The sequence below is a fragment of the Apostichopus japonicus genome, chromosome 16, assembly GCF_037975245.1.
Source record: "Apostichopus japonicus isolate 1M-3 chromosome 16, ASM3797524v1, whole genome shotgun sequence".
Taxonomy (NCBI): Eukaryota; Metazoa; Echinodermata; class Holothuroidea; order Aspidochirotida; family Stichopodidae; genus Apostichopus; species Apostichopus japonicus.
Window position 1 is genome coordinate 6,437,057 of NC_092576.1, and position 20,815 is coordinate 6,457,871.

At 36.2% G+C, this 20,815-nt stretch overlaps 1 protein-coding gene and 1 long non-coding RNA gene across 3 annotated transcripts in view; one reads left to right on the plus strand and one right to left on the minus strand.

Annotated features, from left to right (window-relative positions):
• Positions 1 to 20,815, plus strand: part of LOC139982789 (ephrin-B2-like) — a 79,618-nt gene that overhangs the window by 24,934 nt on the left and 33,869 nt on the right. The gene's annotated exons all lie outside the window — the stretch shown is intronic.
• On the minus strand, positions 135 to 15,919 carry LOC139982790 (uncharacterized). The gene is made up of 3 exons (XR_011798350.1): positions 11,855 to 15,919; positions 9,699 to 9,833; positions 135 to 8,700 (listed from the first exon to the last, which is right to left on the minus strand). It is a non-coding gene; the product is annotated as an uncharacterized lncRNA (long non-coding RNA).

Genomic DNA, 20,815 nt, shown 5'->3' on the forward strand with positions numbered 1-20,815 from the left:
GAAAGTTTGGAATTTGTTAGAGGACAGACAGATATTTTAGTTGGATTGTTGTATGAGGAGTGGAGGAGGAGGTGAAGGAATGTGATGTGGGATGGGGTGGGTGGGTAATAGGAAGTAGGGGTTATAGGAAGTAGGTGGGTAATAGGAAATAGGGAGTAGTTGGGGTGATGGGGGATTTTGGCAGAAAGTTGGAAGAGGTAGTATACATTAGAAAATGAGACTTTGATTTGAGGTAAAGAGTTTTAAAAGCACTAATTAATTACTACTAATTAGGTCAGAAAGTCAAAGAGTTTGAATAGCTACAACCTCGACAATTGGAAGAGGGCAACATTGAGGAACTTTAATTTGAAAAAATACAACAAATAAAAAATATAAAAAATAAAAATATTACAAGCTACAACAAAAGTCAGTCTGTTGCTATTTTATTTTGCCTGTGACGCTTTCCGTCTCAAAGAAACTCCGTTGGAAGACATTTCATTCATAATTCATTCATCGAGCCTACGAATAAATCACCACAATTGTCTATAATTGCAGGTGACACACTTTCTGATGTCCGTAATATCGCTGCTCCGATGTTTTTCTTTGATCGTCGTCGTATTCGGCCTGCCATGAGACTTATTATTTAAACACTCACTCCTTCCACGGCTGATTCTCTTTGGGGAATTTCTCCATATTTAGGGCACAGAGTGAGGACTTCTTCTGCATGCGCTGACATAGTACTACATAGTTACTAAAACCAAAGGCGCTAGATCTCAGGGAGTAAACAGAGCAGAAAAATAGGTCTTCCCTCTTATTTTCAGTGGTTGCTAGGGAAATCAGCAGTCTGCACAGTTTGTGAAAATTGACATACATGTGTGTGTTAACTTGTACTGTGTGTTTTGATCAAAGTACTGTAGATAGTACTTATATACTGTTCTAGTAGGAGTATACACAGTGTACTACTGCACACTTATTATGCCTTCAGTTTATTTTGTGCATTTCTTGGGTCTCTCCTAAAGTTAAGGTATCTAAATTTACTTCGTTCCCCGCTTACCTGTCTCCCCACAAGTTTTATAATTTTTGTGACAGTTGTTTGGTGTCCCTGTCAGACTGTGGTTCATTATTTTAAAGAAGTTTTTGGTGTTATAATAAACAATAATAATAATAATAATTCAGTGGATAAATATATATAGCGCCAAATCAGAAACAAGAAGAAGCTGAACTAATTTAAAGAAATGAGTCTTAAATATATAACCCTTAAAACGTAGAAATTTTAGTTATGAAAGCATCTTGTATCGAGAATTACCGAGGCCAAAAACAAGTTTTTTGACACAACTCCTTCATTACTGAGCCATTCATGCTAATTCATAAATAAAGTTTCCACAATTATTATTACTAATAGTAGTGACGCATACAGTAAGAAATGAAGGACAGAATTTCATTAGCATACAGTTATAACATTGTGCATCATGAAAGAACACAGAATTCTTTTTTTCCTTTCACTTTTGTTAAATATTAATAGTTCTTAACAACAATACTTTTTTTGTTATACTTAATTCATAAATGGTGTCACCAAGTTACTTTACCTGCCCACAAAATGCTAAATTTAGGAACAGTTTCTCTGAAACGGAACCCCAGCTCTTCAAAGAGCACCTTTGATAGAGGAAACTCTATCCAACATAGAATTGGGTTAAAAACTTGTGGATTTGTTTTAACCGTACAAAAAAAAAGTACCCTTCAGTCTGGAGACTGGACCACAAGCCCGAATTTGACTTTATAATATAACTCTCACGGTTTTTAATGTCCTGTCGAGTTTACTGAAATGTGTATGTAAGTCTAACCACAGAGCTAATGGCACCCTACACAGATGAAAATTACTTCCAATTGGCAAGCCGCAACTGAGTAGATATCTTACCCTTGTCTCTGTAGTCCCAAACTCTGTCAGATGGATTGCAATACGCTGGGATTTGATGTCATTCTAGGTTTGGATAAGGTTAAGACTTTCATGAAAAGCTTTTACTGTGTCCATTTCGGTGTAGTGAATATCCGAATCACCCCTGGATGCCTGCAGTCAATGGCCTAAACTCTAATGTCTAGTCTCAGAACTAAACACTCGGAACAGAAGTCTAAATCTTTGCTCAGCTGCGTTTGTTTGGGGCGCTCACCCTAAAAGTGAGTGTGGTTCGATGGTCGTGTCTCATGACAGCGACACCAGTGAACGGACAGACAATCGGACGTTTATTTAATTTTTTTTTAAATGCAACAGTAATATCTGATGGATGGCGGAGTATTAAAGGTTGTCAGTATTAGTTGGACCAAAATTTTGACAAATTGTTAAAAAGTTGCTAAAAGTGAAATTAAAAGGATCTTTCCTAAGAGGTCTGATTCTTCTACTATCTCACAGACATTCAGGACAATGTTAAAATAGCTCTATAATTAAATGTCTCAGCGTGGCTATACCTTTGTTTGCTTAGAAGTGGCAGTAAGAATGTATCTTTGTTTAAATTTGATCATGGATGACCATTATCTGACCCTAATTCTAGCATATTTGAGGCCAGTAACCTTTCACAGTGTTATGACCCATTTGGCACTCCATGATTACTATAGTAACAAACAGCTGAGATGGTGTATTTAGCACACAATCGAAATGTCATCTGCAACCATGTTAGTGTTTGAACAGTGCAATTTTGAGAGTTGCAATGCAAATCAAAACCAGAATGTTTTTATTTTTATATAACAGAGATAGAGAGAGAGAATATATGAAAACTATGGATCCCTTATTAATGGGAAAAGTACTGCAAATATATGGATATATAATAGCTTTTAGGAAAGTGAATTGACCTGCTGAGGCAGGTTTAGACTAAATTAGGTTTCCAATCAAAATTAGTATTTTCCTAGCTTAGTGTACTATATGCTAAAAGGGAAAAGGTGGAATTTGTATCGGTGGTGTAAATCCTGCAATCCCTTTCAGTTTCTAGGTCGTATCTTCTTTAATTTGTCTCATGTGACCTCCCCCCCTACCCCCCCCAGGTCCATCCACTGATTCATTTTCCATGAGGATTGTACAAATTTCCCAAGGCGTTTTTGAACCAATATTAAACCGATCATAGATGTGGTAGAAAATTACGTGTATCTGGCTTTTGAAGTAGATGTGAAAATTCAATTAGAGCTTTTACCATGATTAAACTTTTCTTTAATATTCACTCTAATGCCCACATTCCATCATATCTGGCTATCCCAAATAGCCCGAGAGCTTTAGGATCTATGAAACCCGGAGGAAATCTGATTGGTTCATATAATTATGAATTTACTTATCCCTCCCATATCTCCCTGGATAAAGAAATGATTGTGTTTGATCCGGTTCGGTTCATCGACTGTTCTTCATTCCGTATCAAGTTTGTAATTTCGCATTTGAGAAGAAGATGGAGGCCGGGTGGGAGGAAAGGGTGGGAGATGCAAGAGGGAGCGGGAGAATGGATCCGGGGTGGGTAAAAGAGGATGGAGGAAGGGTTAAAAGGGAGAGTAGATTCAGGGGGCGCTATAGGTAGAGAGACAAATTTAATGTGTATTTCGCATAGTCTACCATTCCTAATATACAGTCCACTAGTTTCATACCTGATGTATCTAAGAACCTTACCACTGTCAGAGGGGTTCCAGGAGGGTGATGAGGGTCCAGATTTGATGATTATCGTATTCTCTCGATGACTCATCGTCGTTCAGGCCCTGTCATCCTAACCAGATGGCATACCACAGTAACGGTCATCTTCTGTCAAAGTGAACTACAGCTTATAATCCACTCCATGAAATTCTTGAATACCTTAACTGTATAATCTCTTGTTTACCAAACAATTTCCATTCATCTATTGTAGCCATTCATGATTTGAAATCTGCTTATAGAGGGGGACAACAATAGCATTAGCTAAAATCATTTTATGCTGTTTCACTAGACTGTAAAGAATCCATCCTTTTGTGAAAAAGAAAAGAAAAAAAATCCTAGACTATAGGATGAAGGGAAACGGAGGAGAGAACTCCATCGTAAAGTTACAATAAAACTTTTGTCTGTGGACGGATTTATCAGTCCAGTATTTGTTGCCAGATCCCTTAAGCAGATTTGGGAAAGAAAAGCATTTTGAAAACACCTCTCTCTTCAGTCTTCTCTCTGTGATGAGTTCTGCACCAGCGAGCAGGGCTTTAGAAGAGAAGCAAGGCACAGTCACTGCTCTCTCTGAAAGGAAAGTAAAGCTTCTTCTTCGGTGCTTAAAAATCGATGGGGAATCCATCAGCACTTAGGGTAAACAGGGGTGCATTAGTTGATCCTGATAGGCACGAGGAACAATAGACAAGGACAGGTGAAGAATGGATCAAAATTTAATGTTGGGCAATATCAGGAGCTCAGTGATCCACACCTTTAGAGTCTATTGTACAGCCCAGTTCTGATTAATGGAACCCTCGTTCGGTATAGAATGCCCATCTCTGAGAGAGAGAGAGATACAGTACTGTAGATATATATCTTGTGCTATAAGATATATAGTATAGGGAGCCCTCTGGTAACTGTCTTGTGGTAGATAAACAATAGAAGGAATGTCCGATGCATCCTCTCACTTTGGAGAGAAATTTTTATTAAAAGATAGCAGGGTTTTTAGGTATCATTATTTCAATTGTTCAAAAAAAATAAAGCAAGGATGTTATATCACATTTGGGTTTAATTCAGTTTGAAGAGAGAGAGAACTTGTGTTTTTGCCTGCTCTCACCATTTTTTTTTCAAGATCAGGAGAAAGTCAGAAACTGTTTATTGAGTAATTTTAGTAATGTCCCATGCATGCATATGCTTTCAACATTTGCAATAGCCTTATGAGGCCCAGGAATTTGGTTGAGATACAAAGAGGCTCAAGTTTGACTATACAACCTTACTGAAAAACTAACACATACCATATTGGTGAGGGATGCATGGTAATAAAAGAATTTTGTGAAATCTTTTTTTTTGCCTAGTTTATTTTGTTCATTAAATTATGTTCAGAGTGTAATTCAGAATTACAGGCTGCATATTCAGTTTCGTCATGGACTGAGATTCCTGCCACCCCCCCTCCCACTGTTCCACCCCAAGAAAGGAAAGAAAAAACTCCCTCGAGCTAAAGAACTCACCTACATGCGGGCACAGGTATCCTTAATAACAATTTGACGTCTAATGTAGACTTTGCTCAATGTTATGAATTATTCATACTATCGTGCTGCATGCAACTTAACTTAACAATTAACGTATGTTTACTTAGACTTTGCTTCAATCTTCGCTCTTGCATGTATGTGTCTTAACTATTCAGTCTTTACCTCCTCCTTTCACCCATTCTTCACTCCCACCCTTGTTCCCCACCCTCAGTCTCACACCCTCAGTCACCACCCTCAGTCCCCACCCCCAGTTTACTGGTATTTATGGTACAATGCACACCCCCCCCTCCCTTTTGTTTCTCAGTTAAATGTCAGATTGGTGGTAACTATGCCACCCTGTAAATGTTTTCAACATCTCTCTATCTAGCCCAACGGCAATTATGTTTGAATCCTATCAGATTGTTTCAATGCCCGGCTTCTATTGACTCTGAGGTCTGTAGCGGAAAGCCCTCAGCTTATCTACCAAATCCCATGTTTGGGTGTTAACAACTTCCTGTAGTACTACAGGTTTCCGTTTTTAGCCCCTATAATTACAATATTACCTCTGTCATCGAATGTACACCTGTAGTCTCGGAGAATCCACAAAACTGATTAAATGTCACCGGGATTAGATTTGAATAGCAAAAATCAAGACTTTTTATTTTTAACCGTGGCGGTGGTGGTGAATCGAGGAGAGAGATAGAGCGAGGCCTATATATTTGAAGACTTTACAAATGAGTGTAGTTACTCTTGAGGTGGCCCATTGGGAGAACACTGGGAACATGTTTTTAGTTTACTGGAACTCAATTGTAAGATCCATGGGGGCGATGCCCTCTATTTAGTTATCACATTCACTTTGGGGGGTTGGCTGAGGAATTTTTTGTCATCATTTAACAAAAAAACAAGAAAGGACTAAAAAAAAAAAGAAAAAAAAAAGGGGAATCAGGAGGATGTTTGCCTGCATGATTGCAAGCTGTGTTGTCGTTTGATCGCTAAGCGCTGCGGGGTTCCGAATTGTTGAAAAGAATAAGAAACTCGGATGCTGGGAATCTCAAGAAATCTGGAAATCGATAAATGTTTCTGGAGGAAATGTGTGCGGAAAATGTCTTGACTCTCTTGACGTCGTAATGTGTAGTACAATGAATCGAGCAATCCTTTTATTTGCATCATTCTCCAGTGTACGGCTGTGTCCTACTTTTCCCTATAAAGTGCAAGTCTTGTTAGTAAACTTCACAGACGGATCAGTAAAGTACTATTGCCTGAACTATAAGTTGTGTAATTTCGTCCAAGGTACTACTGAGGATATAGGGCAAAACTTGGGTTTTGAATTCACTGCAATTTGTAGTTTTAATCCGTAGAATTGCTCGGTAGATGCCTTGCAACTGCTTGCTGGTTTTACGATGGATTTGACGACGCCATATAAAATGACCAAATGCATGAGACGTTATTGACTCTTTAATCCTTGACTCTTTGTTAAATTCTGTAATTAGGTCAAAAGAGAGGTCATTACTCAGGATTTTCTCCTTTGTTGAAAGGAATTAACTTTCACCCTTGAATTTAAGTCCACTTTTTTTCCACCTTTTGTCGCAGATATGATTAATTGCAAGATTTAACTCTGGATCGGTTGCTGGCGATCTTGTCGTTTGTCACTGCTGGAATTGACTTATTTTTTTTTTTATAGCCCTCCTAATTGTCAAAATCAATTGTTTTCTTTTGTAATCTTTCAGAGATGGAAACAATGACCTATTGTACAAGTCAATGATATAACAAAGGGTTTGTTTTGACAGCCTTTCAATAGTTTAAGCTCCTATATTGTTCTCCCTGTATCCCTGTCAGTGAATAAGACAGTTTGTCACTACTCTGACAAGTAACCTACTGTAGGTCAGGATGCCACATTCAGCAGTTTGATTTTGATCTATGAATGAAACTGTTATAAATTTGAAGGCTCTTAAAAAAGAAGATATGTGCTATCGTTGACATATATTATTAATTCAGTCGTTTAATTCGATCCATACAACTTGTGAAAGTTTGTCAAGGGTGTTTTGCATGTTAATGATCTAAAAATAAACATGAAGATGGCCTGAATTCTCGAACCAACAATATAAATATATATATCGTATCGGCGATTCTTTTAAGGTCTGCGATAAAATATTGATCCCCAAATTTGTCGAATATTGTCAAAAAGTGTTTACATTGATCTAGATTGCCTTTGTCCCGACCTATGCAAGCACTAATAATTAATGTCGAGTTTTTAAAAATTTCTTTTATAGTCAACCACTACCAAAGGAAAGAAATTGTAACAAAGAATAATGACATAAAATTTGATATTTAAAGAAAAGAAAAGAAGTTGAAGAATGTTGAGAATCAAGTTTTGTTTGGGTTTTAATGATGGGAAACAGGTTATAAGTGGTCTTTGATATATCAGTGGCATTTCCAAATGAGTACTGACATCTGTGATGTCACGGGCGAGTTTTTTTTCTTCCTACTGTTGATTCTGGTATACGATGGTCGCTGGCGGGTGGCCAATTACAGAATGCGGTTCCTTTTGTTAGTATGACGCATCCAGTCGTTAGATAGATGGGCTCCAGTTGCCTTGAAATGTAATGGTATCAAGGACGACGGACAGTTGCACCAAATCAAGCTGTTCGGAAATGTTGTCCATGAATTACATACTTGGTCTCTGCATGGACAGTCTGGAACTAATACTGCCATTGTTAAATTGGTTAAAGTCTGCGAATTTATATACTTTAGAAGGGAAGGTTTCAAAAAAGCCCTCTGAATTGATGAGGATAAATTATTCGTTGCTATAAGAACAATAAATTCCACAGAAGGGAAGATTTCAAAAGAGCCCTCTGAATCGATTAGGATAAATTATTCGTTGCTATAAGAATAATTAATTCCACAATAATGCCATTAGTTAGTTAAAAAGTCTCATTTCAAACCATTTAATTAAATGTTAAAAAATTAGAAGAAATATCCGTTTTTACTCTTATAGTAGTACTACATATATATATGTGGCTTATTAAAGTGTTTAAGTGATAAATTATATTTGAATACAGTTCAAAGGTCACATCTGTATACTTCCTTGACATCGTTAAAATGAGTTCCTTGTTTTCTCGTTAATAATCAATTAATTAATCTTCAATAATTTTTCAATAACTCTCAATCTAGATGGTGTAATAGACTTTTAATAGTCTTGACTTTTCATGGTGCAGCAACATTTTAACTTTTTGAAAACTGTTTTGACATTTGAATACAGTTCAAAGGTCACATCTGTATACTTTCTTTGACATCGTTAAAATGAGTTCCTTGTTATCTTGTTAAAACGATCTCGGACACTCTATCTCCTTGTGGTGGTGTATCCTCAGAACCTAACCGAGTGTGACATTAAGCAAATGCCCGGGATGACGAGCTAGTTAGTGGGTTTTTATTTTCTTCTTTTGTCTGCGGAGGTCATTAACAGTGACAGAGGATACATGTCCTGGGTGGAGAGAATAGTTGGAATAGTTGCCACAGCGACCAACCAAAACTGACTATGCTGCTCAGATAGATAGCCAGATGTGTCATGTGGACAGACACCTGGGTATAAAGGGAAAAAAACATGTCAAAGGTCAACGACTCCAGTGAAATATGAACCGATTAAACAAACAACCAGAAACATGAGAACTCAATTAAAAAGTTTGAGGTGGCACTGGCATGATTTAAGTTCATAAAGGTTCTTCTACCCTCTCTGATCATGTGTTTTGTTTTCCTCTGAGATGAAGGAAGAAGTACGGTCAAGTTGTTCTGTCTGTGTTGGGATAGGATGACAATGTAGGCTGACAGATTTTAAACAGGAATGTTATTGTCATGCGTTAGGAAGTGATGGAGACTGGATACATTCATAAATTTGTAAATTTATAGAGATTGTCTCGTGTGATAAGTTTAGACTCAATTGTTCAAGTTTATGTTAGGTTAGGGAGTGAGAATAGGATGATAATAATAGTATATAGGTTCTCTGTAGCCTAACACATTATTATGCCATACCCATTTAATTTAATTCCTTGGTGATCAGAAAATATCTGCAAGCAGAGTGAGTTAATAGAAGGTGCATACAGAATGAGATTGAAAGTTGGAATACTGGAAAGTTGAAATATGCATTTTATTTTAGTATATAATTTAATAAAAAACATAGAAAAAAATATATATAAAACTAGTCTTTCTGTGTAGCCAGTCTACTTATTGACAGTAGATATGTCATTTACTTAAACATTCATGTGTGAAAGCTATACCAAACATTCAAACTGCCATAAAGTATGTGGTATTACTCTAATTCTTGCTATTGTTAGATTCATCTGTGTGTAATCCATGCAGTATTAATGTCATTCTCGCCAGTGTTAGATTCATCCGTGTGTTAAATCTATACTATACTAACAAAAGTGCAACTGCCTCTCTACACACAGTCAGTTCAATAATCACCACCTATTTGAAGTTTCATATGTTGTTATCTATTTCCTTTGATATAACCTCATAAAAACCTGCGAAATCAATATTTTCATAAGTCTCAAGCGTTAACAATTTGGTAGTTTTATACTCACCTTGAATGAGAATATGACACAAAAGGACACAGCAGTGCATTGTGGGTAGGTTTGCCGCCGAGGTAGTCGCCAATTGCATTATCACCTGAGACCAGCGAGGTGTGGTGTGAAACCGAGTCGCTTTGTCCGGGCTACCTGGTGAAAACAGAAATATTGTCTTGATGTTTTGATGTCGAGGTAATGAACACCGATATCAAAAATCTGTGAATTGTGTATACATGTTATTGTACTGTAGTGTTTGTTTTGTTACAGCTACTCCAGATAAAAGGGGATTTAACTAACTGGAAAAATCGGAAAGGAATTCAGTTTGTAGAGTTCTGAATATAGTATTTTCCAATATACTCAAAATGTCAAAGGGCAGGCAGCAGGGTGATTCGTTGTGCTGCAAGGTTAAAGAATTTATTAATTCTTTCTTCAAAAACGAGAGAAAAACAAAAGATAATTGTCTGCCTTATAATGTTACAATAGAGAATATATATAGTTTCATAACTCCTCTATAGGGCCCCTTAGGGAATCTTCGTTTATTTTTATTTATTTCTTTGTTTGAAGAGAATCGAAGAGTACCGAAAACGTGCAACTTGCAAGGCTATGGAGCAAACATGTTTTTGAAAATTTTTATTACCAATATGTGATCTTTGTCAATAGTGTACTGTATTACTACTGAACATGTCAGGGATTTTTACTCTGTGAGATTCGACCAAGAAGATGGCCTTATACTCTCGATTTCTTTACCGAAATTACCACAAAAAAGACCCAGAAAACCTAATAACTTAGAACATCCTTGATTATTGCAAAACAGAAAGTGGAAAGCAAAGAAAAAAAAAATCACAAGTTGGTTCATGAATTTGCTAATGGACGTCCCTCTGTCCAATGATGTCTGAAGCTTAAATTGTTTTCCATTGTTAGCGGGTCTGTTCTAACAATTTATTTAGTCCCAGTCTGTGGAATTTCAAGAGCGCTCTAAGATGACTCTTTAGGTATCAAGAGGTGGAATGACTGTGAAGTTACCCAGTCTAGTAATAACTGACCTGCCAGACATTCTTTATCAGAAATGTGCTGGTTTGGAAGAGCTGGATAGTGGCCTGGCTCTGTCACATGACCAGACGACAAGATAACCCCACATTTTTTTCCACAAGAGGAATGTCAACAGCTTCTAAATAAATCTTAGGCTCTAATTGGCATGTTATCAGTTCTGATTTTTTTTAGGCCTTTTTTTGTGTGTGTCTATAGGGCCTGGCCTCCCCCCCCCCCCCATATAAGAATGACATCAATTATGTGTCATTAAAAATGAAGGCGATGAATTGGAGATCAACCACATTTTTGCATTCTGGTAGATTTATGGATGAATTAAAAGTCCTGATAGATAAGGAATAGAAGGGTTGTTATCAGTCATGTTGGCTGAAGCGGTGATGACTTGCATTCAATCATTTACCTGACATTTACAGTTGATTCAGTTTGCCAGTGGTGTAATTATCCAGGAATGTGTTTGAACAAATAATATGTGTTTGTGGGTGGGGGTGGGGTGGGGGGATAGTTATGAGGGGATAGTTGGTTAGGAGGGTGTTGATGGTTATGGGGAGGGGGGCAAGAGTGGAGTGGATCAGGAGTAGGATCCAGAGGGGTCCAAGGGCTTAGAGAGTACTTGATAGGGTAGAGGTGGGAGGTAGATAGATGGGGTTGGAATAGACACTGTGTATTTTATTAGGGAGGGGGAAAATATGCAACATTTTGGTTTCAAATTCTGAAAGAACATGGTAACAGAGGGCAGTACATTAATAATCTGATTAGCAAAACATTCCTCATTTATACAATACCTAAATGATATGACTGGTAAAAAACTGCAGTGGAATAACTGAATGCCTCTTCCCTTCAGAGATCTCTGTACAAAGACTACAGAACTTGCTTTGTATGCTTGCAATGTAGTCAATTGTGAATACACTATGTTTGAACTAAGCTAGTACTTCTTGCCAGAGGCAATATATGTCATCAATAATGTCCCTGATGTAAGTGGTATTGTCCTACATATTTACAGAACTCACCACAAGGGATAATTGAGTTGGACAAAGTTAATTACCTCAAAATCCCTCTTGAACTGAAACAATTGATTTGTCCTGTCTCATAAATCATTCAACAAAATGCTGTATTTTTTTTCTTACCTGCTTTCCTGAAGCCATAAATTCATCAGAAGTTTCTCCCTTCTGCTTTACTCTACATTTGTAAACAGAGCAAAGTTATGTCTGTTGGTTTCTGTTGTTTGTGATACCTTGTAAATGGTGCAATTAAAATCCATATCAAGGGTATTGTGGTAGGCTATAAAAGCCTACATATGGTCAAATTTCCATGGTCACCCTATTGTGATCAAGAACTTTTGCTTATCAGGTTGAATATTTATGGAGTATAAAGACATCCCAAAGGGGGGCTATTAAACAGAAGGAGTTGACCTATCTTCAAAACAATAGGGGTTCCTTGATGTTGGATATTGTACAGTAAGCCAGTTACAATATATATTAAGACTTTTTGAAGTCTTCAATTTTAATATTTGAAAAAGATTTGTGCAAAGTGAAAACTAAGAAGGCTGAAGTGCCTGGTTCACTCATACATAATTTTTGCAAGTTTCTACCTGAAATTGACAACATTTAAGAACAAAAAATATATCAATAAATATGTAATTAACAATAAAAATATATAAGAACCACAAAAGAAACAATAATCTACAACATTACATAAAAAACAAACACATTAAACAATCAAAGTCGCTATATTTAAATTAAAATTTTGTTCCTGTCCCAAATTTCTATTGTACTCTTTTTTGTGACAGTAACATATCATGGGAAAGTGTCCAGAGTGACAAAGTTTGTCCATAAATTTATGAAGAGTCATACATAATTTCATCAACCGTTCTACAGGAAGTCCTGCTATTTTAAGATTGTTGCTGCCTTTAAAAAAATTAATCTCATGGTACAAAAGGGGGAAGGGGAAAATTATGTAACATTTGTCTCCAGTGTATCAGGATTTTCAGAATCCTTTAATGAGTAGTAATTACCCAACTATCAGGTGGGTACCCACCCCCTCTAAAAGTACCCACCCACCTAAAATATACCCCCTCTACCCATCAAGGTGGAAACAGATTTTTGTCAGAGGCTTAGATGTAATTGCTTTAATGCAGTTTGGAGAAATCTCATCAATCTAAAATCCCATTGTATCCAAGATCCATTAGTTATTGCTGTTGCCATAATAGGGATTTAAACAGATTGAAGTGGACCTTAAAATCTTGCCTCTCCCCCCCCCCCCCCTCCCCTCTCCAAATAAGTTCATCTGAATTTTAAGTCGTCTATAGTTGCATGGGGAGATAAATTCCTAGTGGGGGTTAGGTTATAATCTGATTTGAAAAGAAAATCCCAGACGGGTATATATAGTAGATTAGCACAGACAAGGCCACAGAAGCGGAAAAGTTTGTTCAACACTGCGTGGCATTTCAAAGCTGTTAATCAGATTGTGGGGAGCATCCAGGGAACTGGGCTCTTTAGCAGGGCCAATATTTATATAGAGGAGTTTATTACGTGATAAATCAAAATTGTGAGAGTCCATTTGCCACCTCGGTGGATGAAAAGTAAAATCAGAGGCGTTATTTGTTGTCTTGCAGATCTATGTATTGATCATCCCGACAAGTTCTGCTCACTAAGAAAGGTGTAAGCTCTGACAAGATAAGAATCTTGATTTAATATTCAAATTTGGGTTTAAGTTCTTGCAAATTTGAAGAAAAAGGGTGCAAAAATCCAAGCAAAGTGTAAAGTCAGCCTGGCAAGATGTTGAGATTTGTTTTGTGATATTATTTCTGTTTGAAATGTAAATTGTAGGCCCTGTGTATTGATAGAATATATGAAGGAAACAAGAAGATTTGATTATAATCTCAGCTCACCTACATGTAAACAAAAAATAGGAGAACTGTAGCAATGGCCTCATTTGAATATTTATGATTTATCCAGCCTATAATAATAAAAACAAAAAAGTGCCGGAGGTGAACTGTATAATATAGAACAGGGTTAATGGTAATATGCAAATGAGCAATATCGCCAAGTAAGACTTTTTCATTCCTTGCAAAAGGGGCATGTAGATCTATCTATCTATCTATCTATTTATCTATCAATATACAGTACAATTTTTGCATATTTTAAGAAGGTTACCTTTTTGAGACGAAAATGTAACAAATTTTGTGACACTGAAAAATCAGGATATGTGTGGAACACACTGTAGCTGACACTGTGTGATGTAAGGCAATATGTAATTAGACCTTTACCATATAGGCATAGGGTGTACTGTAACCACAAATAGCTACAGTCTGTTCCCCATATGGACTAATTCGCTTGGAACATGTGTGTATGTCAGTTCATGAAACAAAATACAGCTTGATATTGCCGAAAGTGTAGGTCTACAGTACCTTTAATAGACTATTAATAGATATGATGTCATAATTAGCATCTACTGTAGGCCTGGTCTTACTTTAATACGATTCTGTCATTTGGGATCAATTCTGGTTCTCTCGCTATCATCAAAACTCATCTTCATGTTAAGAAGTTATTTTGATCAATACATGATAGGACTATGCCCCCAGAGATGAGACGACATAACTCAATGTGTTATTCAGAATCGTAAAATATAATAAGATCTGAGAACTTCCAGGCCAAAACCCCCGAAGGGATTAGGAGAGGGAATAAAATAATGCTGAAGTCAATGTGAAAGGCGTGTAATTGAATATTCCAAACATAGGATGTAGGCTATAGGGACTACCAGATGGTAGGATAGCATGTTAGCAGAGTTAAACTGCTATAGAGTTAAAAAACATGTCATAAAAAACATGCTAAATAAGATTTAATTAATTTAGACACCGGTATGAGAGAGAATTTACTTGTTGAGTAATTTTTGGTTTCTTGTTGGAAGCAAAGAGAGCCTAGATGCAGTCAGGTTGGCCTATGTGTGTTTGTCTGTGACACTTGCTGTGTGTGTGCGTGCGTGTCTGTGACACTTGCTTGGGTCCGAGATTACTCAACAATGGAGTGATCGATATTTGTCATATTACTTGCTAAAAGTGAATGTATTATAGTAAGGAAGATGTGCCCTTTTGCTTTTGGCAGAACTCAGGAATATTAATGAGGTTAAGGGGTCGAATGTAAACATCTTAAATACATTTGCAATAACTCCACAACCTTTTAATGTCGGATTGTTGCAGTATTGTTTGTTTGTCTTCAGTTTTAGAATAGAACTTCTTAAAGATCAATTTAATGATTGCTTAATCAATTTTGGAAAATTATAAATTAATCATCAATTTTGTATTTTTTTATGTTTTTTTTTATCATGCTCTCATATTGTTTCGAATAAATTGCATTTCATTACATTTATTTATTTGTTTCCTCGCAACTCTTACAAGAGAAAACAAAGAATACATGTACAAATGAATTATTAATGAATTATTAATGAGCTGTGAAAGGAAGTTCATTAAAAATCCTGGCATGGACTTAACAATGTAACACTTTCCTATGTACAAAAAAAAACATTGACATCAGAAAAAAATTATAAATAATGAGAAAAGAACAAAGAATTTTTTGGATGCCCAAATTTGCTCCAAATTTCAATCTTGGCAAGATTTGGTTAAAAATAGCATTTTTCAGTTAGTTTTCCTTTGTTAAAATTAAGTCAATTCTGGTGACATTTCAAAGGCAGTTTGGTTTTAGCTTTCAACTCCCAAATCCTCTATAATTATGTAGATATCTAGAGAAGTCTTGATTTATATATACTGTGCATACATAGCCGTACGTGCATATGCTGTATTAAACTACGTCAGAGTTGCAGTTATTCTTGCCATCTAACAATACCCGAGTTTTACACTGGTCAGTCTTGGTGTCACAGATTTTTATTCAAATTCTAAATGGTAGACAATAAGTACTGATATAGTAGTTGATTTATATAGATCTATATTAACTATATTGTGAATACATAGCCAGACGTACATATTCTGTATTATACTGTCAGAGTTGCACAGTTATTCTTGCCATCTAACAATACCTGGGATTTTACACCAGTCTTGGTGTCACAGATTTTTATTCAAATTGTAAATGGTAGACAATAAGTACTGATATAGTAGTTGCCTGGGGATACCCTCTAGAGGGTTGAATGGGGTGGTTATGTCCAGGTCAAATATTTTACCTGCCAAACAAAAGCCTTGTGTATCAAATGTTATCCTGGACTATTTTAGGTCATAAATGGTGCCTAGCCATGTGATTTACCCACCCCCCCTCCCCTTCCATTGTCTATTCTGTGGAGGCTGATCCATTAGATAGGTCTACCCAAGAATGGCAAAGTTGTTAATAATACTGTATGTAATACTGCAGCTGTAATGCATACCTGGTATATATATATTTCCATTTATGAAATATTGTAAACTTAAGCTTTGGAGTATAAGTACTGACATTTGGTTTATATATACATGGGTTGAAAATGCAAGTCAGAAAATTACTGTAATTCAGAGAGAAAAATGAAAAATAGGAAGAATTTACTATAATGAAACAATGTGAGACATGTATCAGTTTTGGTATTAAAGATGTTTTCAAGTTATCTCATCGAGGTATTTCTTGTTTTTTCTTGTTTTGTAGAAAAAGACGAAATTGGCTTTGTATTTAATCATCACAGAATGTGATACTATATGCGCTTATCGATTAAAATCAAAACTGAAATGATAAAATAAGATAACGGTATTAGTGGACTTTCATGATTGGTATCAGAAATTGTGATATCTGGATGAAAATATGTTTTATCCAATTTATGTAATTCATTGCAATCTTGTACATTTTAACAAAATTATATAGTCACGATAAAAAGTGCCCTTTTAGGAACTTAAACAGTCAAAGTTGTGTAAACACTTAAAGTATGAATTATGACACATGTATCGATACATGTAGCGATCAAGTAAACATGTAAAAGTGGTTTACATATAAATTCCAAGTTGGACTGCCTTTTGATTTGAATTTCATATTTCTGTCAACATGTCCTATCAGTTGGGTTTGAAAAATGCATAACTGTCCAATTAGAGGCTCTTGAGCTAATGTTAGTTTCAATTCCTCCTGACAGTCTCAACAACTCCTCCCTAATACCTGCCAAACACCACAGCCAATGACAGGAAGAAGTTATCTATGTAGAGGTAACCTTGAGGTGTGAGACTTTTTGTTTACAAGGTCCATGATTTAGGACCAGTTTTAACCCCCTGTGATAGAAATAAACAATGACTCATGCTACTGCCATGTACAGTGTGTACACTCAACTGCAATGATCAGCAGCAGTATTGAGACTCCTAGCTACCCTGGCAACTTACTGTAAGAATTTGGGTATAAATTGTTCATTTAGTTCCAAGAATTTAGTTCCAAGTTCTTGAAATCCAGAATTTGTCAGTAATGTGACTGACTGAATAAGACTGGAGGTCATGGAGAAAAATACGAGATTGATTATTATTCATTCAACATAAATTTAACAGAGTATTTTGAGAGAGAGAAAAAAAAAATTACTTTTTATCAGCCAGATCTCATTCTTTGTGGAAGATCATCAGTTATAAAAGGCCTATCAATTCCCAAAATATGCTAGAAAGTTCAATAATGGTCACTTATGCTCAGACATCAACAAGTGTGTTGCTATGTGTGGCCAGCCTTATTCTAGCAGTTTCTTCCATTAATTATTATTTAGGAGACATCTAGCCAAATTAGCCAGCTGTTTGAAGTAGTAAATACTCCTTGTAATTTATGAGAATATTCAGCAGAAATTTTACAAAAATGATCCCTTGTGTTCACAGAGCCTGTTGTACCATATCCAAGGTACCATGGTTTTTGGTTTGTTGTATCCCTTAGTTAAAGAAGTTGCTATGGGATTACCATCAACTCAAAAAGGACTGAAAAGTTCAGTTGGTTGGTAAAGCAATTTAGGGCAAAATATAATCCTCAGGTCAATGGTTTGAGTCACTCTCTAGCCCAAAATTTCTTTGGTTGCTTTTCAAAATTTGTGCTATAATTTGCCAGTCATCTTTTTTCTGTGTTCATTTAGATATAATATGATCTAAGGGTAAAAAACTCCAGGAAAGTACTCGCAAAAACTTGAATAAATTTGTTATTGTTATTTTGTTTTATTGATTGTTTTACTAAAATGTGGGGTCAATTCTTTGACCTATTAACAAATGAATATATATAACTGAAATTGTGAGTTGGAAAATCCAGAATAGTGAAGAAACTTCCACTCTCCACCAGGACTATACCGGTTTCGAACCTCTGGACAAACAATCAGCATATTCCATAGCCTAGTGGCCTGGGTTCGAATCCAGGTGGAGGCTGGAAGTTTATTCACTGGTCTGGATTTTCCAACTCATTACAATTTCAATTATATTTATATTACACACACACATAATATATATGACTATACAAAGTCTAGTGTTTAAAAGAAAACTACTTGCTTCCACGTAAAGCTTGTCCTTGGCAAGCATAGATTGAACGAACCAAGCAAGTTTAAATTTGTCTACCATCAACAAAAGAAAGAAAGAAAACAGCATACATCTGCCTGTATCCCTTGCAGCATGAGAATTTCCAACAGATCTAATAACAACAGCATTGGCTTTGTTCTTCTCTATAAGGTAAGCAGGCAATGAAACCTTTGATCACCAGAATACCTTGTGTTTTATTTGTCCTTTCAAGCTCCCTAAAATTCTGTCACAAATCTCTCTCTACTCCTGGTGCCAACACAAAGAAGGCTAAGAAGATTTGCGGATTTCTCTTTCTTTCCCCTTCTGATAATTTCGTTTTTTATTATGATTCCCCTTCATTGTGGGCTTGTTTCCTCCTCCAAAGCCTGGAGTGGTAAGGATTACCCTCCAGGGGTGAGAGAGACCCCAATCTGACTGGCTTCATCTCCTCCCCATTCTATTCATAAAACCACTCATCGTAGGTTTCACTCCAAACAAAACAAGACTCTAAAACCCCTAAGCCTGTTTTGTGGATAGGATATTACCATTGTTGTCTTCTGGTATGTTTTGACCACAGAAGCCCCTTATACCTTTGATATCTTGTCCAACCTCTCTCTCTCTCTCTCTCTCTCAACTTTGTGAATTAGGAAGAAAAAAAGTTCTTATTCAAGACTTAGAAGCTTATCGGTGGGTGGGTAGGAGAGTGAAAGGAGGAATGTTGCATTTGGTTTGTCTGAAAATATAGCCAAGTACTTTTGACACATTCACATATAAAAAGGAATGATGCTTGCTGTTTTGATATGGGATGTACAACAAAATGTAACAAGTTTTAGATTTTACCTGGATCTGTGCCCAGCAGAAGCTAAATATGCCAGCTGGAAGATGAGCTGGTTCTTAAATCCTGTCCTATTTATTGGTGTAGGTCTGGTTCACCAAGTTTTCATTCAAAATAACAAAAGAAGTTATTTAATTTGTTTTTAAATTTGAATCAAATTTGCATTTATAATATTAGTGCTATACAAATTATGAAAGCCGGACCGGAAAAAAGAAAATCGTTTGCGGATTTAGCTGAACTCTCATTTGTAATAATGACCCGCTGTATAAGCTTTGTTCATTGAAAAATGAAGAAAGAAAATAAAGAGGGAAAAATAAATAGGACGTGGCTATGTTCTGTTGATTGAAAATTTTATTTTTTATTGAAATACTCAGTTATAGCCTCTGAAAAAGATCCTGGTAGGATCGAAACCTAGGCTCTCTAACTTTTACATGTATGTGTACCTACATAGGGCTTTTTTGTTTTGATTGTGTAAGTATTTGATTCTGTAAAGCGCTGTGATTTTTTGTAGAGCGCTCTATCAAATACATAGTAATAATAATAATAAGCAGATTGCTAACAGTTTGTTCTTTTCTCTTACTTTTTGAGTAATTACTTGGCAATTTTAGAAAATCTGTTTGACCAATTGTGGAAAGCTTCTGTAAGCACAAGCTCGTACAAAAATAAATTCAAGAAATGCACCTTTCGTTCGCAAATTTTGTTGTCATCCTACCCATTTTACTATTTCTGTTAAAAAGGTGTTCACATTTCAAATTTTTAAGTTGAGGTTGTGTTGGGGATCTGCTCTCAGATTTGGTGTTCCGTTAATCCTGGACGAATTTTGTCCAACATCAAACGAATTTGTCTCCGTAAATTGTTAGCAGATTGACACGTGAATAATGGATCAATTAATAGGGTTATTTGGACACGCTGAATAACTGCTGGGTCTGAAGGTGTAAAATAATTGACCTCTTTCTAAAATGTTAAAGAGTCGAGCTGACACAGAATAGGGGGGCTTAAGTAGGTTACAATCAAAAGAGTAAATATGACAATTAAAAGCTTTGATGTGGGGTAATGTTGCCCCCCATCCGTCATTTGTCTTGGAAATTTAAATATTTGCCCTCTGAAAACAAAAAAACAAAAGAGAGTGAGAAAATAGAGGTAAAAAGAAGAAATCGTTTGGCTACGGTGTGAAAGTTTACACGTTTGAGTAACGCAATTGGTGTTTGGAAAGGATTAAGTAGGATTGGCCTGAATATTCTCGTTGACTTTGAACGGTGAGAATAATGAGGTCTCTCTCTCTCCTTTGTAATCTGAAGAAAGTGTGATATGAAAATATGAAGTGGGTTAAGTGAGGTGAGAAAGAACAAAAGAATAATTAACTTGTATGAAAAGACGAATCATTTGTTGGTTTGTGTTGTTGTAACTTGTTGTTGCTGTGAATGGTCACAGCACTCAGTCACAGAAAGTTCAACTTTCCTTAATTAAGTATTGAACAAATATATTCATTTGTCCCCAAATATTCCTTAAAAAACTTACCCAGCTATGGTATTAACTCATTTTGAATCTCATATAATTGTATTTCAACTCCTCCCCTCTCTCCTACCCTCTCCCCTATCCTCTCCCTTACCCTCTCCCCTATTCTCCCCATATCTTCCCCTTACCCTCCCCCTTGGTTCCCAGTGTCCCGGCCCTGATCCCGAGAGCAGTTTCCATCTCTGTGTTTAGTTTTATTGTCTAAACTGCATACATGGGTTTCTGACAATAATCAATAATATAATGGCAATATAATCAATAATATAATGGCAATAT